Here is a 12,782-nt window from a genome sequence, read left to right on the forward strand (position 1 = left end):
AAACTCTGTATACATCATGAAATAAAAAGACAAACAATAAACATATGAATAAATTGTATTTCAAAAGAGAAAAGACAAGTCAAGACCGATTTTAAAATAAAATACTTGAAACAAACACTCTCTCCACCAAGAAAAGGAATCCAATTTGTCAATAGTCATATGATAATGCAGCTTACCATTATTAATCAGAAATTTCAAATCCTAACTATAGTGATGTATTTCAAACTTTCCCATTTGGCACAAAGCAAAAATTTCTCACACCAAGTGTTGTCAATGTCGAAGAAAAAGTCTCAATTATATACACATCTGGAGAGAATGTAAGTGGCCACTCATTTGGAAAAAAATGTTTATATGATCTAGATTAGTTTATCATTTCTGGAATCATCTATTTTCAGTGAGGTGGAATTTGAGTGTGAATTCATCTGCCTTTTCCTGGTGCTTCTGACTTAAATTTCATTGTATTCCTTTGACTAACTAATACCTTATTAATTTGCTACAAAATTCTAGACACACCAGTGTAGAGACCTAACACATACAGGATTTCCTTCTCTCCTCTATACATTGGTACCTAACAGCCACCTACTAGTGAGTCTACCTCATTTCAAATAGATTCAAATAGAATCCAACAGTTTCCCAGTGTTTTGATGAGAAATAGCATTTTGTTTTTAAAATGGGAGTTATTTATCAAATACTGCATTTCACCAAATTACTACCTGATGAAAAGGAAAAACCCACACAGATGAGAAAACATTTTTATTCCCTTTCTCTTTCCCCACGTGAATATTTAAGTTAGTAAGATATGAGTCTTTTCATTTATAGGTGTAAGCCTCCTGGACATATTAACAGCTTTCCTATTGTATGGTATTTTTTTGCTTGTTATGCAAAGATATTTCTGCTCAAACTTTAAAGTGCTACATTTGTAAATTACGGAGTATTTTTTATTCCGGAAGTTCAAGTTTGTACCATATATGACGATCCTTAAGTGTTATATGCACGTGTGCATATGTATACGTGTGTATATATACAATATACATGAAATATATGTTTCATAATATTTCATATATACATGTATATGTTTATGTGTATATTCATTAACTTCAGTAACTTATTTTTTACACTTTTTTTTCTCTGCGGTACGCGGGCCTCTCACTGCTGTGGCCTCTTCCATTGCGGAGCACAGGCTCCGGATGCGCAGGCTCAGCGGCCATGGCTCACGGGCCCAGCCGCTCTGCGGCATGTGAGATCTTCCCGGACCGGGGCACGAACCCGTGTCCCCTGCATCGGCAGGCAGACTCCCAACCACTGCGCCACCAGGGAAGCCCAGTAACTTATTTTTAAAAGGTATTATATTTGCCCTTCAGGACGCAGATTTCGTTGTCAGCCGACCGTAAACATTTGGCTTGCTCCTTCTCTGTACCTCTTTATGTATGTGATGATCTTACACTCTGTACTTAATTTGAGCTCAGATCCAGTTTTTAATACATCTCAAGCAGCGATAGCCCCAGAAATTGCAGAAGGTACAGCTCTTTGTGTTTTATGGGACAACGCTTTGGCAGAAGACAAATCACATAATAAAGAAGGTCAGTAAATGACGTTCTACAAAAAATGTATATTTGTAATAAAATTGACTACAAAAAAGTTGAAATCTGTAATATCTGTAATGAATAACTCTTATTGCTTCATAAATAAAGACAAACAAAACAGGAGAAAGTTGACAGAATATATGAATAAGCAATTTGTAGAAGAGTAAATTCAAATGAAAAATAAAATATATTTCAATGTGATACCGAAGGGAATGTAAATTAAAATAACCAGTTACAATTCATACTTATCAGGCTGCAAAAAATTAAAAAGAGAAACTTAATATTGGTGGGGAAACTGGAAAAAGAATACAATCATACATTTTGTATCCATAAATCAAGATTAATAATGTGATCTATACCACAGGTCTTATGTCTAACAGCCACAGATGAGTGAACAAATCTCATTTCACTCTCATCAGCAGTGAGTTTTATAATTTCCCATTGCTTTTAGGAGAAACAGCATTTTGTTTTTTAATTGGCATTTATTTATTGAATATTGAGTTTCACCAAATTGCCATGCGACTAAATGAAGAGGAAAAAAACATACTGTTCAAGACAACACTGACCCAAGGCAATTCTGTTTCCTAGGAAGTAGAAAATATATTTCTGAAATGAGGTAGTCTTTTATTTAGCCAAATATCAACTTGGACAAATTGTCTATGAAAAATAAATTCCCTTTACCCATACTTTCTCTCCACGCTTTCTCTCCATTCTACAGTATGATGTAGAAGAAAAAAGGTGAAGGTGTTTCAAAGACAGAACAGAGTAGCTTTAATTTAAAAATTAAGAATAAAACTCAAAGTGACTAGGGCAGCCAGAGAAAGAGTAATGGGAAAGTGGAATAAAAAAGAAGAAATGAAGAGTGAAGGCAGGTACCTGGGGCAGAAAAGTTTCCCACGGGACTGAGCAGTTTGCTACAGCATCCATGAATGAGCTCAACATTGAACAAAATTTCCTATCCAAGGTGTGGCTGAGGTGAATTTAGAATAATAAGGTTAGTATTAAATTAACTTTTTGCCCTATTGTCTAGAAAGAGGGAGATTTCCATCAGGGGGGTAATCCTAAGAAATATTCTAGAGATTTCCCCTTAACTCTCAGACAATATTATGAATGTGACTCACATACCAAGTAATAAGACCCATTTAAATAATCAATTGTGACAAGACACATATTACTAAGGCCGCTATATGACTTATTTTTAAATCATTGAAACAGGTACTACCAATCACAGAACAAATAATTGAGGACACTTTATAATGTTATGATTTATTTTCATTTATAATCCCTTATCTCTTCATTCTCTCTTCCCTTCCCTCACTTACTTTATCACTATCATTCTGTCTTCATCCTGATAGTTTATCTTCAGATACACCTAGCCAAAGATACACTCTTTCAATGTGACACCTTTAGGCACTTTGCTCTGGAAATGGAGTTACAAATTCCTGGATAAAATAATCTAACAAATACTTAACAATCATTACCATCCTCATCTAGCCAAGAAAAAAAACCCCGCTATATCACTGTCTAAAAATTATGCTTCCATAAATAACAATGTTAAACAAACTCTCTATTTCTGTGCCCTCTTGTCTTGTCAACCTTTCTTTGGTGTAGGGCACAGTTTTATTTTTGTAAAACAAACAAACAAAAACTTGGGGTTTAATTACTCCGTGAATTTGTAGGTACACATCAAATGCATTTGGTTTTAAATAAACTCCCAGTAGAATTTAAGCTTTTTAAAATAATTACACTTTAAAAAGCATTTAAACAATCTTCATATTTAATTCGTTAATATGAAAATTCTTTGGATTTTATGAACAAATAATTTGATATGCAAAACAACTCAATGTTTCTCCTCTGAGTCAAGATGTCTTTATGCTACTAATAAAAGTAAACACTCTCATTTTCTCGTATATAATAAACGATGCGACCTGCACAGTTCCGAGTACTCTGTATATATTACAATAATCACAACCACCACCATGCAAAGTAGGTACCATTTTCTCCATTTTACACAGAAAAAGGAAAGTTGGATAACCTGCTTAAAGCCACAAAAGTAAAAACTGGCAAAGGTAAAATTAAAACCTAATTCTATCTTGTACTTTTTAAGTTGTTTACATTGTATTCACCCATTTCAGTACAGTATGTAGTTTGAGGCATTTTGGTAGTTGTATACCACTGCTTAACTCTCACCACAAAGAAAAAGATAAAGAACTGTTCTATTGTCCTAAACAGTTTTCTCATGGCCCCTTACAGACTATCTCCTCTTCCAGTATCTAGCCCAGGCAACTACCAATTTCCTGTCTCTAAAAAAAAATTTTTTCTAGAAGTTCATATGAATGGATCATACAGGATGTAGTCTTTTGTGTGATTACTTTTACAGATTATAATGTTTTCAGATTTAGTCATACTTTTGTGAATAGTTTCTTTTTTCTTGCTGAGTAATGCCACAATTTTATCCTTTCACTATTTAATGCACATTTGGATTGTTTTTAGGTTTTTTTTGTCTTTTTATTATTAGATATAGTGCTAATGTGAATGAAGATATACAGAAATATTCAGCTGGACAAATACTTTCACATTTATCTTGTGGAAAATATCAAAGAGTAGGGTTGTTGATTGGTATCATAAATGTATGTTCCACCTTATAAAGATATTGCTATACTGTTTTCCAATGTGCTTGTGACTTAACATTTCTACTAGTACTGTTTGAGTTCCGGTTAGTCCATATTCTTGCCAAAATTAGTTATTTTCCGTTTTTTTAAAGTTTAGTTAATCTTATGAGTGTATCGTGGTATCTCATTGTAGTTTATTTTTGAATCTCTGATGGCTAGTGTAATTAAGCATGTTTTTATGTGCTTATTGGTATTTTATGTCTTTTGTGAAGTGTCTCTTCAAATCCTTTGTCCAGTTTTAATTGAACTGTCTTTCTATTACTAATTTGTGAGATTTATAGAGCTGACCCTTGAAAAACACAGGTTTGAATTGCACAGGTCCACTGATACATGGATTTTTTTCAATAGTAAACACTACAGTACCACAGGATCGGCGGTTGCCTGAATCGCCTGATCTAGAACCACATATACGGAGGAACCATCAGTTCAGAGAAACCACGGATACAGAGGGCCAACTACAAATTACACGTAGATGGTCAGCACCCCTAAACCCCGCATTTATCAACTATATATTCTTAATAAAAGCCTTTTAACATACTTTTGGAAATATTTTCTATGGCTTGCCTTTTCATTTCTTAAATATATCTCTTAAAGAGCAAAGGTCATGAATTTTGATGAACTCTACTTAATTTTGTTTATAGTTCACATACATTTTTTATTCTTGTACAAGAACTTTTACCTAACTCAATGTCACAAAGGTTTCTCCAAAGTTTTCTTTTGGAAATGTAAAACAATTCTCTCTTACAAAGAGGCCTATGATTCACGTTCAGTTAAACGCTTACGGATGACGTCAGGTAAAGGTCAAGCTCATTTTTTGCCACATATGTACCCTGTGGTTCCAGCATCATTTGTTGAAAAAGCTGTATTATCTTAATTGCGCTACATTGGCATCTTGATCATACATTAATTGATCACACAAATGTGGGTCTATTTCCAGAAAATCTATTTTGCTCCGTTGATCTATATCTCTAGCCTTATACCAACACCATACTGTCCTGATCACTGTATATTAGGTCTTGAGACCAGCTAATGTAAGTCCCCCGAGTTTATTCTTTTAAAGGAAATCTTGCCTCTTTTAGGTACTTTGCCTTTTCCTATAAATAACTAGTTTTTAGATGTTTAACAAAAACCCTGATAGGTGTGAATTATAAAATCTCTAAATCGATTTGGAGGTATAATAGAGTCAGATCCCACTTTTGATGTTTGCTGACAGCTTTTTAGCCTTACTCTTCCCTCTTCTCCTTCTGTCCTACATCTTTTTTTTTTTAACATCTTTATTGGAGTATAATTGCTTTACAGTGCTGTGTTACTTTCTGCTGTATAACAAAGTGACTCAGCTATACATACACATACACCCCATATCTCCTCCCTCTTGCGTCTCCCTCCCTCCCACCCTCCCTATCCCACCCTGCTAGGTGAACACAAGGCACTGAGCTGATCTCCCTGTGCTGCCCTATATCTTGGCAAGCTGTTCAGAAAGCCTGAGGGTTCCCTCCTGTGGTGTCAGTGGGAGATTCCAAGGACAGAAGCTCCTGCTTATGTAAAGGGACCCTCTGGTCAAATTCAGCAGCTACCCACAATAAAAACCCAAAGTCTGTCTCTATTCTTTTTCTTTTCAACCCGTTTTTGGAATGGCTTAGGAGACATACTCTGCTCTCCCCAGAAAGTCTCATGATGAAAGCAGTAAGCGTTTTCATAACCTCTTAGTGTATGTCATAAATCTTAACATCCAAACCAAATTTGGAGTGGCAGAGGGGGGGTCATCCTGATTCTTCAGAGTGGTCACAACGACTGGCACTGGGAACAGGATGCTCTACACAATGACCATCACCACCAGGGTTTTCTTCTTATGCTGACTTGCAAACTGGCTCTTTTGTGCCTGGTGACAAGCATGTACTTTGAGCTGTTGCTTGATAGCTGGCTTGAGCCTTGAGCTGTGATACTTTGTGCTGCATTTCCGATTTTTTTTTTTTTACTGAGCCTCTTTTATAAATCTAATTGACCTAAATCACGAGTTTTGATAGTTAATTATCTTTTAGGACAAGAGTATGGGATTGGGTTTCTCTTAAAAGTGGCCATGGGTCATTTCTCTTGGTCTAGACCAATCTTTGGGTCCTAGAATGAATCATGTGTGTTAACTGCAGCATAAGCTGTAACTAACGCTAGACTCAGAGGAATGACTTTCACCCTGTGACTGACTGACTGTGTCTCAATCAGGCACTGGCCCCCATTCTATAGAGTGCTCAGGGGAGAGGCCATACATGGTGCAATATCAGGGCCTCTCAAGTGGTCGCCCATGTGGAGGAAGAACAGGCACATTTGAGGAGCAGTCACTATGTGAAGATTTGAATTAGTGAGGGCCACACTCCTACAATCACATGACTCATTAAGACCCTACAAAAACGCCCTAGTTGCTGCCACTGCTGCCTATGCCGCTATTGAAATAAGGACCCTGATCCTCAGGGATATAGGGAAGAACACGCATGGTACCCCAAGGGCACAGCCCAGGGGGCTCTTCTACCATTGCCACGAGGCTCCTAACCCTGATGATACTAATTTGAAGCTCTCTGGTGGCCGAAATATATAAAATGTAAGCAGGTTAGAGAGAAACTCCCCCAAACCCCACACACCCAAAGTATATCTAGTCACCACAAAACAGAGAGAGAGATAAGAAAGAAGATTAAAACAGAAAGAAATTTGGATACAGTGAGAGGAAATAAAGAATAAATGAATAAAGATCTGAAAGAGGTTCACAATTCAGTTTCTCCCAAATGGGCATCCAAAACTTACTAGAAGTTACACAATAAAAGATAAAAATCATGCAGTCTGTCTTCTGCCCATCTATAATGTAGGTTCTGAATTAACTTTAACATCTGCTGAAATGGACGAATTGGCCAACCTTCACTACCTAGTCAATACTAAGACTCAAATTACACACATACTTGGGAATCCTGCTAAATTTGAGAAAGGTACCACCTATAACCTTATCAAATAGAGAATAGAGGCAAAAAGAGATAAGCCTCATCTTAACCATCAGTTTACTGCCTTGCTTACATTCCCCACAGTCATAGCACTCAATGCCCTAAAGTAGCCTGTAGAGGGGCATGTTTGCTAAGACCCAGTGAATAACCATTTAAAATTACGTTGTCTTTGGCACCTACAATTTGGTTTGCCAAATAGAACCCTATGAAATTTTCCCTAGTTTAAACAGTTAATATCGGTCAATCTAAGTCAAAAGAGGATCTTCAAGAATTGAAATTCATTAAATAAGACCTATTTAGAGAAAGGATAATTAAAATAAGTTTTCAATAGTTTGCTTATATATGACCTTCCTTTCTCACAGAGGTTACCCCCAAAATCTTTTCCTGAAAGCACAGCTATGCCTTGTGCTCCACACTGGAACACTTTTCCTGACTGCATACTTACACTCAAACGATTTCTCGAGTCACATTTATAGCATGCCTTTGACTCTCCCCTGTAGAGCCATAATCCTTCTCTGCCTATGGGACTCATACCTGGCAGGTGGTTAACTCCATCCTCCACTTGCCAGAAATCTCTTTCACAGGCATAATCTCCATTTCCAATCTCAAACTGTTCTGTCTTTTCTCTGGAATTTGTAGAATATCAGAATATCACACTTTTTTTCATGGCACGATATGAATGCCATCTATAGCACCGAGTTCATGCTAAAGAGATTATGAGAACTTTTGAATATTGCCTCTATATAGAAGCAGCACAAATTTGCTCCAGGAAAAGTTATGCCCTCTTACATGCACATAGTGTTTCATAGGTTACAAAGTATTTTCAATACACATTATCTGTCTTTTGCCTCTAATGGGCACACACAGCATTTCCCCCATTTTACACTTTACATAGCAAGACTGAGGTTCAGTGAGATCAAGATGTTTACCCAAAATAGTAGGTAATACTTACAAAAGTCAGGACAGAAAACAACCAATCATTTCCCCTGTTGCCCACCCCACCCCTGCCCCACCCAGGGCACTTTCTACCACATCACACAGCTTTACAGTTTTCTGCTTATACCATCTTTATCACTCTACCACCTTGATTTACTTTTGTGTCCATGAGGGTACCTAAGTATCTTAATTCCTACTGTGTTTGACATAATAAAGATATTACTAACCTGAAAAAACTTAAGATTTACAGAAATCAACCTTGACTCGAACTGTGTAAATAAGTGAATCACTTATTTTAAAAATCTATATAAATGTACACCATGGCTGAAGACTTTAAAAAATATTAATCCATTCTATATAAAAACCTATGTAATTGAATATACACTATGATTGAAACCTTTAAAAACTTTTAATCCATTTTAGCTAAGATAGACAGATAGTAACCCCCCCAAATATATAAAAGCTTATAAGTGATTTAAATATTTCCCTAATTTAATATGAATTTATATACTTGCAATACAGGGATAAATACATTTTTTTCAAGAGACTGTAGTTAATACAAACATTCCCCTTTGGTTTACTTCAGTTTATGATGGTGACAGACTCTACTACAGTTCATAGTTATTTCAGAAAATTGGCCCAGGCTCTTGGACCCTCATAAATATTGCCAGTTCTGTGATCTATTTTTTCCTTCTTCCACAGTCAACAATCTGTAAAATAATATTTTCCTTTTATTTGCTCTTATTTCTCCACATTCTTTTTTTCTTCCTTTCTTCCATTCTGACCCAATTTTCTCTCTCTTTTTTTTTTTCCCACCTTTTTAGGTTCATATTTTCTGCTGATGGGCAATAGAGAACATCTCAATAATTGTTCTGGAAGTTCTTCCACCAGTGTTCTCTACTCCTTCAATAACTTCCCCAGGTCCATCTGATGAAGCTGCAATAATATCTCCATAGCCAAAAATCCTATCAATATTTCTATAGCTATATCCTCATTTTAAGAGTCATTTCTCACATTTTTTAAAACGTTCATTTGATTCTCTTAAAAATATCATTGAAATGGAAAAATGTTATTGTACCCATTTTTCAAATGAGGTAACAGGTAGAGAGACATTTAGTACTTTTTCCAAGCTGTTGAAAAGAATATATATATTCTTTTTCATATTCTTTTCTATTATGATTTATCACAGGATATTGAACATAGTTCCCTATGCTATAGAGCAGGACCTTGTTATTTATCCATCCTATATATAATAGTTTGCATCTGCTAATATCAAACTCCCAATCCTTCCCTCCCCAACCTCCCCTTTTTAAAAAAATTTTATTGACCAGGATTTTAAATAGAGTTTATATCTATAACTTATCATTTGCAATCTTATTAATATAACTTTTTAGTAGAGCTACATAATGTCAGAAGCAATTCATCCACATTAAAGAATTGAACATTTGTATGTTTCAGAAACTTTTCTTGAGTATGGATGTAATAAAATATTGCTAGTACTGAAGAAACCAAAGTTGACATGAACATGTGACAACTAGAGTTTGTATTTCAATTTTAACAATGTTTTTCTTTCTCAGATGTAAACACCTAGTATTCCTATTTTGCTGAATATTAATTAACATATATCCTTTTTTCCCTCCAAATTTACAGTCATTCATTTGAATCAAGAAGAGTATTTTAAAAACAGTATTTTTTCCTGCAGTTTGGTGGTATGTATATTTATAAAATCTCCTATGCATGGAGAAACACATTATTAACTTTTTCAGGTCAGGTAAAATCAAGAACCCTTTAAAACGCCAAAAGAAAATTCACATCAAATCACATCGACCTCAGTCCATTTCTGATTTACTTAACTTTTCCTGACTTGCACTGATTATATGGCTATAGGATTATGGCTTTTTATGAGCCCAAGAAGTCAATAGAAAGATAGAACATTAACTTTTCCTCTCTTGCTAAATTTATGAAATAGCGAAATAACAGGAATGACTGTTAATCTTATATCATCTTTATGATTATTATTAAGTTTATTTTTTAAATCAATATTTTAAAATGGAAATAGGATAACAAGAGGTAGGTAAATTACAAATAACCTCAGCGTTCCATTTGCTTTTCCAAGAGTTTCTGTGACATTAATTCCAGCGAAGTATTCTAGGCTGCCCTCATGCATAAACCACTGGCTCCTCATAATGGTGTATGGCATTTCAATTTCAAACCTGCCCTCAATGAACAGGATGAAGAATTACTGTGCTCATGTATAAATTGCTTTGTGACTTAATGTTTATCTACCATAATCAATAACGCCCAAATTCAAAAACAATCAAAGCACATGAAAAGTAAAACAATCTCATTTCATATACTAAGCAAATCCTTTGTTCTTTTCTGAAGTAGAAAAGATTATTAAAACAGTAAGCGCCACAAGGTAAATTTCATCGTAAAAATGCCGAAATATAAATGAAGCAGTAAAGTATTAACGAATCTGCCTAGTTTCTAAAGGTGATTTTGTTTACGCACTTATTGATTTCTTCAGATGTACAGTCTAGTCCAGCTCCTTTTGTCAGCCTGACCTGTCCTCTGTAAACCCTCAAATAATGTAATAAACATTATCTAGGAAAATGCATTATACTCCAAAGCAGTACCTTCCTATGTAAAAAAAAAAAAGTCTGAAAAAATGAAGCAATCTAAAGAGCCTTCAGAATGTCACAAGTTAATCAAATTGAAAAATAAGCTCGTTGGAACACTGTTTTTAAATTAAATTCTAAAGTAAATTTGTTATTTTCCCATAATATAAATTTGGAATACAGCTTATGTGTTCAGAAGCCTGGATTCTACTCTTCACTTATTTTTTTCCAGCCCTCAAAGCTAATATTTTCTTAAGTATCTATTAATTACCATTTTAAAGGCCATACTATGTGAAATGTTCAATTAAGCTTAGCTTTTATTGTGACCACCATAACAAAAAAAGTCAAGATGTCACCATCTGCCTTCTACTGCTCCCATGAGGAAAATGCTATTCCTGACTTTGCTATCTATGTAAAACTTTAAGACCACATGATGAGAATCCTCACCTTCCCTTAGTTGGCTGGAATAAAAAGAAAAAGAATTTTGGAATTAAGGTTCTTGTGATTTCTTAGCTATGGCTCTTCTCTCATTTTATTTATTCATCCAATAAATTTTTTTTTTTTTTTTTTGCGGTACGCGGGCCTCTCACTGCTGTGGCCTGTCCCACTGCGGAGCACAGGCTCCGGACGCGCAGGCTCAGCCGCCATGGCTCACGGGCCCAGCCATTCCGCAGCATGTGGGATCTTCCCAGACCAGGGCATGAACCCGCGTCCCCTGCATCGGCAGGCGGACTCTCAACCACTGCGCCACCAGGGAAGCCCCCATCCAATAAATTTTTATTGAGCAGCTACTATGTGCCAGGTACCCACCAGACTCTGAGGCCACGATAGTGAACCAGCCAAACAATGTATTGCCTTCTCTGTGGAACACACATTCTAGTGGATATGACAGAAATTAAACAAGTCCATTACATGGGCAGCTAGATACAGAGATAGCAAAAGTGGAATATCATGATAAAATAAGAAGTACAATTTTCGATAGAATGGTCAGAAAGAGCCTCTCTGAAGAAACAACATTTGAGCAGAAGCATGACTGAGGTAGTGAAATAAGAAAGCTCACAGTAATTCCTGGTAGAGGGAAGAGTGAGCACAAAGCTCTGGAATGAGAGTGAGCTCTGGGAGTTTGGAGGAGAGAGAGAAGGAAGATCCAGGTGGCTAAAGCTGAGCACATCATGGAAAAGAGGGGACAGGTGAGTTCAGACCAACATGTGGAAGCCAGGTCGTGTGGGCCTTGTAAGCCAGAGCACGTTGGTTTTGATTCTGTGTAGGATGGGGCATCTTTGGAGGTCCTGTGTAGAAAAATGACTTGAATTCTTTTTTGCTGTAAAAGGTTCACACTGGCTATAGATAGAGAACGTACAAATTATTTAAACTCTACAATCTCAATTTCTCATGTTTGAAATAGGAATACTAATGTTCACCTAGTTTGTCCCATGAGCACAGACTAAATTAGTATGCATAACATCTAACACATAGTAAGATCTCAATAACAAATATTTCCTTTTCTGTGTTTCTTTCTCTTGAGTGAGATAAAACGATACTCCTATTTCTTTCAAAGTGAATTTCACTCCTAACCCCTTCCCTTCATTCCATCTTTTTTCTAACTCTGCCAGGTTCTTCTCTGTCAAATATTGGCCACTCCATCCTCTCTCTTCCAAATGATTTATTCTCCCCGTCTGAAAGCATATACATGTCCTCTTACCTCAAACAAAAGCAATTTTTCTCCAATCCTGCTACTTCAGATATCCCCTCAAAATGCACCACTCTCCTTCATTTTTGTAAAAAATTTCATAAAAGCAATAGTTAATATATAATGTTACCATTTCTTTCACATTTCATCCTTCCCTCATGTTTACAGCCTGGCATTTGCCATTACAATTCTACTGAACCTAAGTCCCTGATTGTTCTACCTGGTAGACAAGGCAGTGAAAGACTTTAATCATGATGGCAATGAAACAATTCTGCTGCTTCAGGTCCAAGAGTTACATGTTG

Source organism: Lagenorhynchus albirostris, chromosome 8, assembly GCF_949774975.1.
Source record: "Lagenorhynchus albirostris chromosome 8, mLagAlb1.1, whole genome shotgun sequence".
Lineage (NCBI taxonomy): Eukaryota > Metazoa > Chordata > Mammalia > Artiodactyla > Delphinidae > Lagenorhynchus > Lagenorhynchus albirostris.